The 16,407-nt window shown below is 41.7% G+C and overlaps 1 protein-coding gene across 5 annotated transcripts in view; it reads left to right on the top strand.

Moving 5' to 3' along the window:
• DYM (dymeclin) overlaps positions 1 to 16,407 on the top strand; it is a 270,157-nt gene that overhangs the window by 1,215 nt on the left and 252,535 nt on the right. For all 5 annotated transcript variants that reach the window (XM_084832890.1, XM_084832889.1, XM_084832886.1 and 2 more), the window contains exon 2: positions 14,702 to 14,777. The gene's annotated coding sequence lies outside the window, so the exon portion shown is untranslated. The remainder of the gene's footprint in view (positions 1 to 14,701; positions 14,778 to 16,407) is intronic.

The raw sequence follows: 16,407 nt of genomic DNA, 5'->3' as shown, positions 1-16,407 counted from the left end.
GTTCTGTGGTGTGTGGGCCCACCATAACATTCTGTGTTTGAGGATAAAAGCCTTGTCTGGAAGCACCCTTACACACAGGTAGGTGAGTGTAGGCTTTTATCCTGCATAAATGAATCTGGAGAAAATAACACACTTAGCCTGATTTTGTACTCACAGCGGCTTGACTCCCTTAACCCCATTAAGTTTGCTTTGATAAGAGGTGAGAATCCACTTTTATAACCACCCTGGTTAGGAATATGACAAAGTGGTTTGAGCAGATTTATCTATGGTAATTGATACCGAGTGTATGCTCGATCAGGATAGATGGAGGAATAAAAATGGTGTCTCCCTCTCTCACTTTTAAAATATGTAAACAAAAGTGGATGGTGATAGTAGTGAATCTGGATGAATTAAGGTGGAGCATGTGTGCTCATAACTGACAGGTAGTTTTGAGCTTGGCCATTTTTTGAGAGTAAATTCCTGTACACAAGAGTAGATATGGAGGAAATGTTGCTGGATGTCACTATAGACTGAGGCTGGGTTTGACGGCTATTAAAATATATAATTGTCATTGCTGTAATCAGTTTCATTGGGGTTTTTTCTCACCTACTTGGGCAACTGTTTTAGGTCAGGCCTGAAAATCTGAAATAATATTGACGGCTAGTGTAATTCTAGACGCATTCATGAGGCAGAGGAAATGGGCAGATTGAAGATTGCATTCTTTGGGGGGAAGTAGAGTTAATTATATCGATATTAGTTGTAGGCTGGTGAATTTGAAGGCAGAGTTAGATGACCAATATGTACAGAAGGGAAGATCTGATTGGCTATGAGACAAATCAGTGCCAACTGTGATGGGGTTGCCAGTTTTCAAACACACGTTCAGCCTTCCCCGACCTAGTGCCCTCTGGAAGTTTTGTACTTCAGCTTCCATCAGTCCTAGCCAGAATGGCCAATGATCAAAATGCTGGGAGTTGTAGTCTAGAACATCTGGAGGGCACTTGGGGAAGGCTGTGTTGGTTTGTCTGTACAACATGCTATTGAGTGGAAATGTATCAGTCTGGAGATGGAGGTTTGTATGGCAACTCCTAAAATAGAATAACTGCTATCACTGGTATTTGGATCATAGTCTTGATTTATGGTGATTTCTCTTGAGTGTCCTACTTACAAATGAAGGTGTTTCGAGAAGAAAATAGGATTTCATGACATTGTGATTAGTAAACATGGGTGTGAGAGACATGATTTCCAATCCTGGTTGTGGAAGCCAACCTAATTAGCTTAGCTGCAGTTAATATTGCTCCAGCATAATGTTTAACCATGGTTAAGGGGAGAATTCATACTTTTGGCCAACTTCTGATCTTTTAAATGCACTTAAGAGAGGCCCTATTATCTCCTCCCTAAGTCTAGGATGTAGAGGTGGCCCACATATCCTGTACTATCGTAATTGGCAGCAGCTCTCTAAGGTCTCAGGCAGAGGTTGTCTTAATTGGATTGAACCTGGGACCTTCTTCATGCATGGCATTTACTTTGCTAGTGATTACAATCTCCCCTGGTCAAACATGAATATCAATCAGGCAGTGTGAGTACAACAAGCTATTTGAGAGAAATGTGCTGCTGATTGCATGTACACCAGCAGTCTGTGCTCATTGTGGCTATCGTTACAGCTCTATCCTATACATATTTACTTGGAAGTAAGTTGCACTGTGTTCAGAGGGGCTTACTCCTAGGAAAGTGTGTGCAGGGTTGTACACTTAGCGATTCGCTAGGGCATGTTCAGTTCATGCGAGGAAGAAGAAGCTTAAAACAGTTCTTTGAATTAGCCCTCAGTTTTGTCAGGGTTTCTTCAGTCATGGGCAGAAACTTCTATTTGATCAGATCCAACATGAGCTGTGCTGCAACAGTACCATTAATTCTAACATATGTCATGAAGCCAATCCCTGGTATGTTCATGTTTGTGTAGAAAAGAAAACATCGGTGTAACCATTGTCAAGTTACCCATGGGTCTACTTGTGTGTAAATGAAATATGGTAAATTGGACCTCTGAGGCATTATGAAGGCCACAAAACAAATTCTGTGGTACATGGTGCCACAAAATTGAAATTCTGTGCCAAAATAACCGAAATTCCATGCCAACAGTATTTAGACTGTGATGTGTCTAAAGCTCACAAATCAAGCAAATTTATATAGTAATTCCTGACTTTACAAATTTGTTCTGTTTCTGTTAATAATGGAATGGGGCAAGAATTATGCAGGGAACTAAAATTCTTCACCCAAAGTCCTTCCGGTATCCTCTGCCCTGGATGTTTTCTGATGTTTTGCTAGCGTAGGCTTGAAATGAGGAATCTTTATAGCTTTACAGGCAAGAAGATTGCTTATAAAAGCAAGAGTTGTGATACTCTAGATATCAAATTAGGTAGCCTGTACCAAATTCCATGCAAGCTGCATAGGGATTGATTAAGATCTCATAGCACTGGCTTCCAGTTAGTTTCCAGGCTCAATTTAAAGTGATGGTTTTGATCTTTTAAAGCACTTCATGGCTCTAGACTGGTATACCCAAAGGACTTCTTGTCTCTGCTTATGCCCGCCTGTACAGTAAGATCTTTAATGAAGACCCTTAATTGGGTGTCCTCGCCATCTGAGATTTGACGAGTGGCTCCAAGGAAAAGGACTATGTTGGTGGTGGCATCATGGCTGTGGGGATACTCAGCCCAGGGAGACTAACCTGGCACTTTCCTTAATGTCATTTTGGTGTTGGGCAAATATCTTTCCGCAGGCTTTGTAACCTTTTGTCCATTGCCTTTATACTGTTTGATAATTTGTTTTTATTACTGCTGATTGCTTTTATACTGCTCTTTTACATTGTGGTGTTTTAATGTTCTTGTTTTAATTTATTTTAATATGTTTTTAATTTGTTTTGTAACTCGATCTGGGAACATGCTGAAGTTTGGGTAAAACTGATAAAAAATAAACATTAGAGGGTGTGTCTATGCGTGTGTGTCTGTATCCATATATTACTGCATACTTGGGAGAGTGAGGTTAGTGTGGAGTGAGGTCACACAAGGACAGAACAAAGTTGCATGTGATATCTGTGAAACAGAAAGCTTTTGCTTAAAATAATTCTTATGAACTGTCTAAAAATAGCATCATATTTTGGATTAATTATCCCATCCTTCATCAGGTGTGCTGATGTGAAGGGCAATGGGTGTAGAAGTGTTAACCACATACAGTTCCTTAGGACTGTTGTGCATCTGAGTAATATCTGCCTGTTTCTTTAGTTTCCTTGGGTTGTGACCTGTGTTCTTGCTAACTATTTTACACCTACATTCCAGATCACCTTACAGAACTGCCATACCAGTGAGAACAGATAAAGAACCGCTACTTTCAATGATTTCTAAAAGTAAACCGTTTCAGGCAATGCTGTTTTAGAACACTGTGCATTTTAAGTTTCTACTACCCATAGTGACTTGATAAAACTGAAGGGTCAGAAATAACTGGATGCATTTATGATAATAGTTTGGCCATAGAACCCCATCTTGGCATTGGGCCAGCCAGACTCAGCCTAACCAGCCTCAGAAGGTGGTTGTTGTAAGGATAAAGTGTAGAGTACACTCCACCATCTACACTACCCTTTGATTTTGGGATGTGGGGCATTATAAAAATGTGATAAATACTGAGAGAGGAAGAGAGTATTCCATACAACGTTCCTAAATCCTTAGCTTTAATTCTCAGTGCCACCGCAGTAGAGTTCCAAGTATGGTGGTAGTGATTGAGGTTGGTGGAAGAACCCTATAGCTTTAAAGTGTAGGAGGTGAGAGCTGGTTTGTATGTTGCTTAACACACATAAAAAGCCTCTGGAAAACTTGGGGTTCAGTGCAAGGGACATGCAATCCTGTTTTGCGGACATTGCACACATTGGGAGCTGTGCATATGGTAAAGGTCTTTGTACAGCTTGTACATCAGATAAGTAACATCTGAACTGGCCCGTTGGGCTAGAAACGGGGTGTATGATCACTGCAAGCTGTCTTCCCTGTCTTCTGGGTGCTTGTGTTGAGATTCTGCACATGAGTTCGTATAGGTTTCTTTTACCACAGCATTTCCTCAAGAGTCCTGAGAGATCCTGGTGAGGTGGCTGTTCTGCAAAACTGCAGTCTTTCTCCAGTAGACTGTAGAATAAGATCTATAAGAGCGATTTTCAATTTGAGAGTGCTTCCTAAAATTATCCTGAGTAATCCTAACAAACTTAAGTCATTTGTGGCATTGGCATCTGTGCCTTCCCTAGTATTATAGTTTGCTAATGATATGAGCCAGCAGATAGTGACATCTGTGTTTCTAGTTGTTTCCCTCCCCTATATTAACTTATTGTATACATTCACAGCAGAGAAAGGAAACAGTTTAATTTATTTTAAATACCCTTTTCCTGAACTGTTATATAAACACTTTAAATACTCCATATCCTGTACAAGCTCATAAAATACTTTCAGGCACACACTTGCTCACTGAGGTGTACTGTGAAAATGTAGTCCTGTATCATTATTACTGTTTAATTCACAGTTTCTGTTCAGGCTCTCAGTAGCCTTGTAGCTTATATGTTTCCACTGTAACTTCAGTGTTCTGAATAAGTTATTCAGCTAGCCCAGTTGTAGGCAGCAGGACGAATGGCTTATTGTCACAGGCACGGTGTTGAAATATGTATAGAATTGTGAAAGGCTTCAGTCTTGCCACATGTTTTTGTGTCCTGAGGTGATCTTCATAGCTCTTTAATCGGCCAGGGAAGATTTGGTGGTGTATATTACTTTTGCCTCAAAGGCTAAATATGCTATAGTGATCTTGAGTCTCTCTGAGTTGTGAAAGGCCTTCTAATAAAAATTAGCCTGCCCCATTCCTATAGCCATGTTACTGGAGGAAGGCGAAACTATTTGACTTTACTCTCCCAGTTTTTCTCCCCAGTGCTAAAAGGGTGACTCTGCTTTGTGAAGCTGGCCTTACTCATTTTAAAAATTTATTTAATTTAACAACATAGAAACACAAGCGATGTACAAAAACAAGACTTCATACAGAGGACAAGATTACTTTCTGAAAACCCAGAAGAGTTGCCACCTGCTTAATTTGTAGGGAGTTCCAGAAATTGAGCACTACAGCACTAAAAGCCCTATTCTGAATCAGGATGGACCAAATCTCTGAAGTCTTGGGTACCACCAGGAGGGTATCTCCTGATGAGCACAGCAGTCAAGCATGTTGGTAGGGGATCAAGGGATCTTAAATATCCTGGTCCTGTGTTGTTTAGGGCTTTGTAAACAAGGACCAAAACCATAACATTTTATTTGTATTATTTGACTCGTTGTATTTTAAAAAATTGGTACAGAGAGTTTTCAGTTTCATTACATGTTTTGGCTGAAAAAGAAAATGGTGATAAATAAAAGATACGTGGGAAATAATCCTCCTAAGAATTAGCAGCTGGGGCAGTCATAACCAAAAGGCAAAATTGATGTAGATCCCAGAATCCAACACATTCGGAACGTGCTAAGCTACTTCTGCCAAGTTCTTTCCAGCATTTTAGGGACTGTTTACTTGTTCAGGCCCTCTTCCTCAGGCTACCACACTCCCTCCTTTGCTCCCCTTAGTATGGGTAAGCCAATTAAATCATTCAAAATGTATTTTAATGTGGGATCTTCCAGTGCCCTTGTTTCCTTCTGTGTGGTGAGGGGAGCAAGTGCACAATCCTAAGGGTCCATTTCCTACTTGCTTTAGGTAAAATCCTGGGGTGGCAGCCCCCAAATATCTGTTCTGAAAATGCTGTATGCAGCCCTTATGACTGGTTTTCAGGAATACTGTGCTTGCATTCATGCAGCTTGCTAGCCAAAATACTCAGGAAGATTTCTTGATACAGCAACATGCTTTCCATCCTGAATTGGTAACCCTCCAAGGGGGATGAGGTGGACCAATTGCAGGGATTGTTGTGATGCTTCTGTGTGGCACTTCTTATTTCAGAACGGCTTATTCAGAAGCAACACTCTGTGCATTTTCTCCCCATGACCATCTTAACAGTCCCCATAAGGCAAGTTTACTGTAGCTAAAGCTTTAAACTGGTGTGTTTTAACTTGATATGTCGAATATCAGGTTTGGATTTTTTTTAAGTGTTCAGCTGTTGGCCATTGGCTTGCTTTCCCGGCTAGCACTCAGGTGCTAAAAGGATTCCAACACTTTTTCAAGCCTTAGGAATTCAAGGGATGCACAGAAAAGAAAATATGGTGTGGGAAACCACAGCTGGTAAAAAAATTCCCTCTATGCAACTCTTAAAGGTAAATACACAAATCAGGCAACTATATACATGGAAATTAGTTAGCTGATATAGCATGAACTTTCCCATGTAAATTGAACAGGGCTTTGTTAGAATTACAGTGAATTACAGTGCTTACATTGGCCATGGGAACGAAGGCTAAAAAGAGTTATGCCACTACCGGTAGGTTTCTTATTCCAAGTAGGATTTGTAGTTTCTTCTATCAGGATATTAGCATTATGGAAGACATTTCTCATTGAGTATTTTATTTGCATTTCTTTCCTTTCTCACCTCCTTTATCCAAGGTAGGTTGCAGTATATCCTTACCTAATTTTACCCTTCGTGAGGGTAGATTAAGCAGAGAGATAATGGCTTGCTTAAGTTCTCTAGTGAGTTGTATCATTGAGCTGGGTCTCTCATGGCCAAACCAATGGATAGGATATTGAACTACACTGGGTCAGTCAAATGCATTGGCCCCCACTCCTCTTTTTTCTGCTACTTAGAAGGAGAGAGTAACAAAGGGCCTTTTTGTTCTCGCTTTACAAATGGGGACATGGTGGAGGATGAGGCAAGGAGCATTTAATGTGGTTCAGATTAGATTTAAAGCATGCTATGAATTTTCAGATTGTGTCTCAGGGAACCTGGGGTTCTTTACAACCTTATTGGAGATTCTGCAGTGAGACTGAAGTGAGTACTGAAGGACAAGCTTCTGTGGTGGTGGTGGGTATGCTGACAGTTTTCCTCTATGATGTGTGGCCTTGGAAGCTCAGTGCAAGCACATGGAGTAGCTGTACACTTTATAAACAGAACATCTTCTGGGAACCATTCCCCTGCACTGCTATTTCTGAATAGCTCTGCTCCAGAGCTGCCATCTTGTAGTTGGTTCTAACTGAACGTTGGAGCTTTTTTTTTTTTTTTTTAACTTCATATATGCATCCCATATGTAGTGAATAGTGTGTTGGATTTGGAGTGGGGAGATCTAGGTTCAGATTCTGCTTGGCTGTGAAGTTCACTGGGAAGCTTTGGCTCAGTGTGTGTAAGTCTGTATACCTAACCTAATTCACAGGATTGTTAGGAAAAAATGGGGGGAAACCAGTGTGTGCTATCTTGATGTCCTTGTAGGAAAGGCAGGATATGTAAATATAATGGACTGATAATAAGAAAAACCTTGTACAATTTCAGTTGATGGGAGAAAGCAGAATAGTAGTTTGGGATTGGATGTTCTATTAGCATCTGTCACCAGATTTCCTTACAAATGCTTTTTCATGTACCAGATGTCAAATACTTTTCTACTGCCAGGCCCCCTGTTGCTCAAGCTGCTTTACAATTTTTTTTAAAAAAGCATTCCTTCAGCTTTTCTCTATATATCAGCACTGTGTTAAGGACTTCAGGTCCGCATAGTCAGACATACCGGTCAGGTGAAGACTATAAGAGGGTTCCTCATATCAAGTCAAACCAAGGAGCACATTTATAAAACTGCATGGTAACATTAGCAAGAAATGGAACCCAAGGTGGAGCAATGTAGACCAGAGCTGGCATGGTTCTTAGTAGCTGGGTTCCCAAGAGGCAACAAACAAGTTTAGCCCCCCCAACAGTGTCCTTGAGTGCATCCCTTTTCTTTTTCCCATTTGCCCCTATGGGGAAAAGTAAAGTGCTACATTTACATGGCCTTGTGGGCCCCTTCCAACCCACTATTCTATGATTCTATGATAAGGACGCTGGAGAGATGAGGATCCGTGGCTCAGTGGTAGAGTGCATACATTGCATGCAGAAGGTCCCAGCTTCAAACCCATCTCCAATTAGAAGGATTTTGACAGGACCAGGGAAGACCTCCCCCTGAGGCCTTGGCATGCCACCACTGGTCGGAGTAGATAGAACATGGCTAGAAGGACCAGTAGGCTACTAAATGTATCACAAAGGGCAAATTCACATTGTCATATATTCCCTGACACTAGGTGGCCTAACCCTGAGTGACGGGGATGACACAGGTGGAAGTGAGCCCCAGGGATCTTTACAGTACAAAGCCCTGCCCCCCCAATACAATCACGATGACAGACATTTTGCTGTCAACTCTAAAAGGCACTGTAATGTGATGCAAATGCCTGTGACAAAATCCCAGGCAGTGTTTTTTAAAAAAAACTTATTTTCACCTTTTTTCTTTCTAGTTTTTTAGCTCTATTCAGCCCTTCTGTTGTGGGTGCTCATACCTTTTATCATGCCAAGCTCATGCAGAGAGGCACCAGTCTTTATTTTCTGTAGATCCTGGGGAGCTCCAGTATCTTGGCTTCTCTTGTGACTTCTCCCACATGAAGCTTTAGAGGCTTCGCAGTGAAACTGCAACCTTGGGTATTCGGGACTGGGTTTAAGCCTGGGCAGTGCCCCCATTTCCTGCTAGCCTTCATGGTCTCAGGCTTTGGTGGGGGGGAATATTGGTGCCAGAATATTTCATAGATTTATTTTGGGAAACTTGTTACACCCAGAGGACATGTCAAAGTGGATTTACTCAGGTTTGACATTCATGAGTTTTTGACTGTGGATGAGAAGTTTACTGTTGGTTGCAACTTGCCTCTCCAGCATGTGAGATATTACTGTGAGCAGAGAGATGACAGTGAGCAGAAAGCAAATAAGACTGAAGTTTTGAGATAGCTGCCTGATTCTAACTTGCACAGTTTTATGGCTGAATGTCAAAGTGATCTTGTTGAAGTTTTACAGGGCTGAGCTCCCTTTCTGCTGTAGACTGTTTCCAATTGTACTCTTAATGTCTCAGTAGCTTACAGAGTAGCCTATAAAGCATTACAAAATATTGAACCTACAGATATAAGTAGTTTAGTGGCTTGGGGAAATAAAAACTTGTGAAATGTAGAAAGACAGAAGATAGTTCTTCAGTCAACAAAGATGCATAAAACTTTTGAACATTTTATTACTTGAACAACAATGTTCATTTTCACTACTCTAATGGCAATATCAACATGAAGCCCCTAGAATATCCAAATAGGCAGGAACTCAAGTATTTTCAGTAAAGAACAAAAAACAATCCAGTACCTTGGATTAAAGTTTAAGTGAAAATGTATTAACATTTCGTTCTGAAACTTGGCCCTTTACTCTTGCTATAACATAATATGAAGCAATCAGTAAAAGTAGCAATGGTTACATTTGCAAACCTGCAAAAATGTACTCCCAGTTCAAGATTTTAAAAATAAAAGCAAACAAGAGTCTTGTGGCTTTTTTATGATTAACAACTTTATGGCATATGTTTTGGTGGACTACAGTCCACTTCACCAGATACATGAAGTTTTATCCAGTGTTGCAGGGGTGTGTGTGTGTGTGTGTGTGTGTGAGAGAGAGAGAGAGAGATGCAAACATGTATGTGTACACGCACATATGATTGCAGGAGGGTTGTAAACAGTGAGGTCAGACGGAAATACAGAAAGCACTGACAATGACAACTACATTATCAACAGTGGCTATCCACAAAATAGTTGTTGCTGATAACACTAACAGAATTATAGAGGAGTTCAGACATGCTGGCTGGCTGGGCATGTGCATTGTGAGCTATGTATTTCATCGGCTCAAGAATCCATTTTGGTTTCGGAAGCATGGCACAGAAAACTACCAAGAATGTCATAGTGGCTCTGGACAGCCACAGTGTGGCTAGAGCCATATTATGTACATGCTTCTTCCATTGATTAAATTAAAAAGAAATTGCTCCCTATGGAAACATGCTAAATGCCTGCCTGATTGCCATGTGCCTTCTCTCTCAGGATACCTGAGAGAGAAGGCGCTGTCTCAGGTATCCTGGTCTGAAGTTGTTTAGGGCTTTATCCTCTAGTACCATAACCTTAAAATTGGCCAGTGTCATAGTGAATAGGCAGCCAGTGCAAAGGAGTTGCCTGCTGAAAAGGAGGCATCCCTGACAACAGCTGGAGGGCAGCCCCACATAGAATGCTTTGCAGTAATCCAGTCTTGAGGTTACTAGTGCTTGTACCACTATGGCCAAGCTATCCCTGTCCAGGAGAGGCCGTAGCTGGTGAACCAGCCAAAGCTGGTAGAAGGTACTCTGAGCCGCCTGATTGCCATGCCCACCACCCAGTCCACAAACCCAGAAAGTACCTTTGAATTGGCCAATTGAGAACCTTGGTGGGAAATTTGGCCTAATCATGAAACATTCCCATCCCCTAGACAGGTCAGCAGGTTCACATACCACCTGGATGACCTTGACAATACCTTTTGTTTTGAATAGCAGTAACTAATTATCTTCTGCTATACTGCTATGGCCTGTCATGGGGCAAGGAACCTCCCTGAGGTTACTTTTCATTTCCCAGAGCCAACGTTTGTTCTGACCCATCCTTGATCCAGTCTCTGAGCCATCAAACCCTTTGAACTCTTTGTTTTGAACCCTATAGGTGCTCTGGAGTTTGAGCAACAGTTCATTCTTTCAGTTTGGGCACCCTTCATGCTGAGGGTCTCAGCTCTAAAAATAACCCAGGGTCTGATAGGCTTTTACTATAGTTCCTTGTGATATTTTCTTAATATGATTCCTTGCTCCACTCTGATGCTTATCCCATGTTTCCAGGGCCGGAGTCCCTACTTCCCTGCCTCATTTGCCTAAGATCTGTTTACCCAGATAGGACAGTGTTCCAGAGTTGTACAAAGACCTTGTTGTTGTTGTTGTTCAGTCGTGTCCGACTCTTCGTGACCCCATGGACCATAGTACGCCAGGCCTTCCTGTCCTCCGCTCTCTCCCGGAGCGTGCTCAAGTTCATATTCATTGCATCGGTGATGCTATCTAGCCATCTCATCCTCTGCCGTCCCCTTCTCCTTTTGCCTTCAGTCTTTCCCAGCATCAGGGTCTTTTCCAGAGAGTTTTCTCTTTGCATTAGGTGGCCAAAATATTTGAGCTTCAGCTTCAGTATCTGTCCTTCCAATGAGCAGTCAGGCTTGATTTCCTTTAGGATGGACTGATTTGACCTCCTTGCAGTCCAGGGGACTCGTAAGAGTCTTCTCCAGCACCACAGTTCGAAAGCATTGATTCTTCGGCGCTCAGCCTTCCTTATAGTCCAGCTCTCACAGCCATACATTACTACTGGGAAAACCATAGCTTTGATTAGATGGACCTTTGTTGGCAAGGTGATGTCTCTGCTTCTTACTATGCTGTTTAGGTTGGCCATAGCTTTCCTCCCAAGGAGCAAGCATCTTTTAATTTCATGGCTACAGTCACCGTCTGCAGTGATCTTGGAGCCCAAGAAAATAAAATCTGTCACAGCTTCCATTTCTTCCCCTTCTATATGCCAGGAAGTGATGGGGCCAGATGCCATCATCTTCATTTTGTTAATGTTGAGTTTCAAACCAGCTTTTGCACTCTCCTCTTTCACCCTCAACAAGAGGCTCTTTAGATCCTCTTTGCTTTCTGCCATTAGGGTGGTATCGTCTGCATATCGGAGGTTGTTGATAATTCTCCCGGCAATCTTAATTCCGACCTGTGACTCATCCAACCCGGCATTTCTCATGATGTACTCTGCATATAAGTTAAATAAGCAGGGTGACAATATGCAGCCTTGTCGTACTCCTTTCCCAATTTTGAACCACTAGGTTGTTCCATGTCTGGTTCTTACTGTTGCTTCTTGACCCTCGTACAGGTTTCTCAGGAGACAGGTAAGGTGGTCTGGTACTCCCATCACTTTAAGAATTTGCCAGAGTTTGTTGTGATCCACACAATCAAAGGCTTTAGCGTCGTCAATGAAGCAGAAATAGACGTTTTTCTGGAATTCTCTTGCTTTCTCCATGATCCAGCGAATGCTGGCGATTTGATCTCTAGTTCCTCTGCCTCTTCGAAACCCAGCTTGTACTTCCGGTAGTTCTTGGTTCGCATACTGCTGAAGCCTAGCTTGTAGGATTTTGAGCATCACCTTGCTGGCATGTGAAATGAGCGCAATTGTGCGGTAGTTTGAACACTCTTTGGCATTGCCCTTCTTTGGAATTGGAATGTAAACTGACCTTTTCCAGTCTTGTGGCCACTGTTGAGTGTTCCAAATGTGTTGGCATATTGAGTGCAGCACTTTAACAGCATCATCTTTTAGGATTTTAAATAGCTCAGCTGGAAGACTGTCATCTCCACTAGCTTTGTTGTTAGTAATGCTTCCTAAGGCCCACTTGACTTCACTCTCTAGGATGTCCGGCTCAAGTTCAGTGACTGCACTATCATGGCTATCAGGGACATTCAGATCTTTCCTGTATAGTTCTTCTGTGTATTCTTTCCACCTCTTCTTAATCTCATCTGCTTCTGTTAGATCCCTGCCTTCTTTGTCCTTTATCATGCCCATCTTTGCACAAAACGTTCCCTTGAGATCTCCAATTTTCTTGAAGAGATCTCTAGTCTTTCCCATTCTGTTGTTTTCCTCGATTTCTTTGCATTGTTCATTTAAGAAGGCCTTCTTGTCTCTCCTTGCTGTTCTCTGGAACTCTGCATTCAGCTGGATATATCTTCCCCTTTCTCCCTTGCTTTTCGCTTCCCTTCTTTCCTCAGCTACTTGTAAAGCCTCATCAGACAGCCACTTTGCTTTCTTGCATTTCTTTTTCTTTGGGATGGATTTAGTTGCTGCCTCCTGAACAATGTTACGGACCTCCATCCATAGTTCCTCAGGCACTCTTGTCTATCAGGTCTAATCCCTGAAATCTATTCCTCGCATCCAGTGTATATTCATCAGGGATATGATTTAGGTCATACCTGAACGGTTTAGTGGTTTTCCCGACGTTCTTCAATTTAAGCCGAAATTTTGCAAGAAGCAGCTCATGATCTGAGCGACAGTCAGCTCCAGGTCTTGTTTTGACTGACTGTATAGAGCTTCTCCATCTTTGGCTGCAAAGGACATAATCAATCTGATTTCGATATTGACTATCTTGGAATGTCCATGTGTAGAGTCGTCTCTTGTGCTGTTGGAAAAGAGTGTTTGCTATGATCAGCGTGTTCTCTTGGCAAAACTCGATTAGCTTTTGTCCTGCTTCATTTTGTACACCAAGGCCATGCCTGCCTGTTATCCCGGTGATTTCTTGCCTTCCTACTTTAGCATTCCAATCCCCTATGATGAAGAGGACATCTTTTTTTGGTGTTAGTTCTAGAAGGTGTTGTAGGTCTTCATAGAACCGATCAACCTCAGCTTCTTCGGCATCAGTGGTTGGGGCATAGACTTGAATTACTGTGATGTTGAATGGTTTGTCTTGGATTCGTACTGAGATCATTCTATCGTTTTTGAGATTGTACCCCAGTACTGCTTTTCCCACCCTTTTGTTGACTATGAGTGCTACTCCATTTCTTCTAAGGGATTCTTGCCCACAGTAGTAGATATGATGGTCACCTGAATTAAATTCACCCATGCTTGTCCATTTTAGTTCGCTGATTCCCAAGATGTCGATGTTCAATCTTGCCTTCTCCTTTTTGACCACCTCCAGCTTACCTTGATTCATTGATCTGACATTCCAGGTTCCTAAACAATATTGTTCTTTACAGCATCGGACTTTCTTTTCACCACCAAACACATCCACAGCTGAGTGTCCTTTCGGCTTTGGCCCAGCCGCTTCACTCTTTCTGGCACTACTTGGAAATTCCCTCTGCTCTTCCCCAGTAGTATATTGGACACCTTCCGACCTGAGGGGCTCATCTTCCGGCGTCATCTCTTTTAGCCTTGTGATACGTTCCATTGGGGTTTTCTTGGCAAGAATACTGGAGTGGGTTGCCATTTCCTTCTCCAGTGGACCACATTTTGTCAGAACTCTCTGCCATGACCTGTCCGTCTTGGGTGGCCCTGCACGGCATAGCTTATGACTTCACTGAGTTACGCAAGCCCCTTCACCACAACAAGGCAGTGATCCATGAAGGGGAAAGACCTTGTTAGAGGCAACCAATTAATACTAATATTTTACAGTTGAGGAACACTGAAGCTGAGAGAAGTGATTGGCACAGGGTCCATTTTTGTTGCAATTTTACTTGCTGTTGTCAAAACACTGGGAGTTGGAAACTTGCTGATCTAGTATAAATCACCCAGAGATGCACCAGTAGATCCCGGTCTACTTTCTGTCCACCCCACAGCAAAATATAAGTAAATGGGGAAAATTAGAAGTAGGATAGTGTGGTCATAAACTATGAGAAAAGCTCAAACACTGCGGTGAATATGACTCTTAAATAATCTTCGAGTATTCCTTCCTAACTGCTAAGGGAAAGGTCTTTGACACTTGCATGTCAGTGGCTTGATGGTGATGTTTGTATTAGCATTAAAGGGCCATGAAGGAGGATGCACTAGCGAATAACGAAAGGTTACTCATTAACTTCCTAGTAATTCTAGATGAAGTGTACTCCATAAGGACTCATTCTCTATGCAGGTTCTGTTGTAAGAAAACCATGAAAGCTTGGCATTGATGCTTGATTAACTTCATATTTATATATCTGTCTTACAGTTTTTGCAGTACCTATTGTGTCCTCCTCTAAAGGAAGTCTGAAATTCACTCAGCAGGATAATTTGAAACTCTAAAGGTGAGAAACTGTTTTGGCACATAAAAACTTTAATGTTATTGAAACCTTTTAGCAGAGGGCTCACATGTACACCTTCTGCTATGTAGCAATCAGAGGGAAGTACATGGGTGCTAACTGTCTACTGCTGTTGACAAATCGAGGAGAGGTTATGAGGAAGTGAATGAGATTGTAAAGTACTTTGCTGATTCAAGGTGATACATATTTTATACATGATGGGGTGTCTGTTGGACTGTAAGGTGGCACTGCAGGGGGCAAGGGTGGGCAAGTGACTCTCTAAAAAAAAAAAAAAGCTTGCTTCCCTTCGTGCCCTCATCAGGGTTTATGATTTCCCATGAAGAATGACTTTGGGATTAATTTTTTCCTAGGGATAAATGGAAAAGTTAAACTAAGATTATAGATTTATATAGATGCTCATATTAATAGTGGTACAATTGTATGGGATCAACGTCCATCAAATATAAACTTAATAACTTTGTATTTTGGATGTATCAATCCCAAATTAATAATAAGACTTGCTCTTCTACATTAAGAAATGGCATTCTGCCATAGAACATTGCATGGCCATCTAGGTATGAACTAGTAGTCTGTAATCATGCTTGCTTAATTTTTTATAGGAATCCTCTAGCATTGGTTGCTATTTGCTGTTTGTTTTAACTTTGATACTTTGGCTTTTATCACAAAATCTGGAATATGTTTTATAAATTCTTAGAAAATATTAGAATGAGCAAAATGTATGTCTGTTACTTAAAAGTATTAAATGTTACTGTTACACTTAATAATTTAAATTGCAAATTAATATGCTAAGGATTTATGGTCATATTTGTCTTTGTACTTTGCACTTACAGCAACTCTGATAGATAGGTCACTGTTGCTAAGATTTTACAGATGAGGAGCCTAGGTTAAGAGAAGGTGACTTTCTGGAGACAGCATAGTGGCTCAGTCTGCATGTCACAACATGCTCTGGCTTGTCTCTCCCCTTATAAGCTAGAGGAAGAACCCATGGATTGTTGTTTCTCTGGCTTGTCAAGGGAGAGTCACGCTGCAGTTTCTGGTTGGGATGTAATGCTAGCCAAACCACAGATGGAAGGTTTGTGGATTGTTTAGCTGCTCCTGCTTGCAGTGAGAAAGATCAGGCTTATTCATGATAACCCACAGTTTTAAACAAAAAAAGTGCAAACAGGTCCTGTGAGTTAGCACTGGTGTAATCCCATTTCTATAAGTCCCTGCCCAGGCAAGCCACTGGCACTTGCAGAGCCTGGTGAATTGGCAGGTAGGGCCCACAAAAGAACCTCTGTTCATCCGTGGTGTCCAGCTATTGGCATACGTTGCAGGCCCTCTATCACCAAATAGTACCATCCACACATGATACCAGGTTGTGACAAGTCAATGCAATCCAGACTACAACTGTGCCATGATCATAAAGTAGACAGTAACCTATATCCAGACCAGATACTTCAAGAAAATTGAACCAAGCCTCAAGATTCTAGATCTGGTGTGCATAAACTTTTCACCCCTGAGGGCTGCATCGGATGTCTGCTGCGGTGGTGGGGGTTTATTTATTTATTACATTTTTATACTTCCCAATAGCTGAAGCTTTCTGGGTGGTTCTAAACAATTGAAACCATAAAAT

The sequence above is a fragment of the Heloderma suspectum genome, chromosome 2 (genome assembly GCF_057233095.1).
Source record: "Heloderma suspectum isolate Gila_16-S chromosome 2, 16-S_ref, whole genome shotgun sequence".
In the NCBI taxonomy this organism is placed as follows: domain Eukaryota; kingdom Metazoa; phylum Chordata; class Lepidosauria; order Squamata; family Helodermatidae; genus Heloderma; species Heloderma suspectum.
Note: the sequence above shows the minus strand (reverse complement) of the source record. Positions and strands in the feature narration are given on the sequence as shown.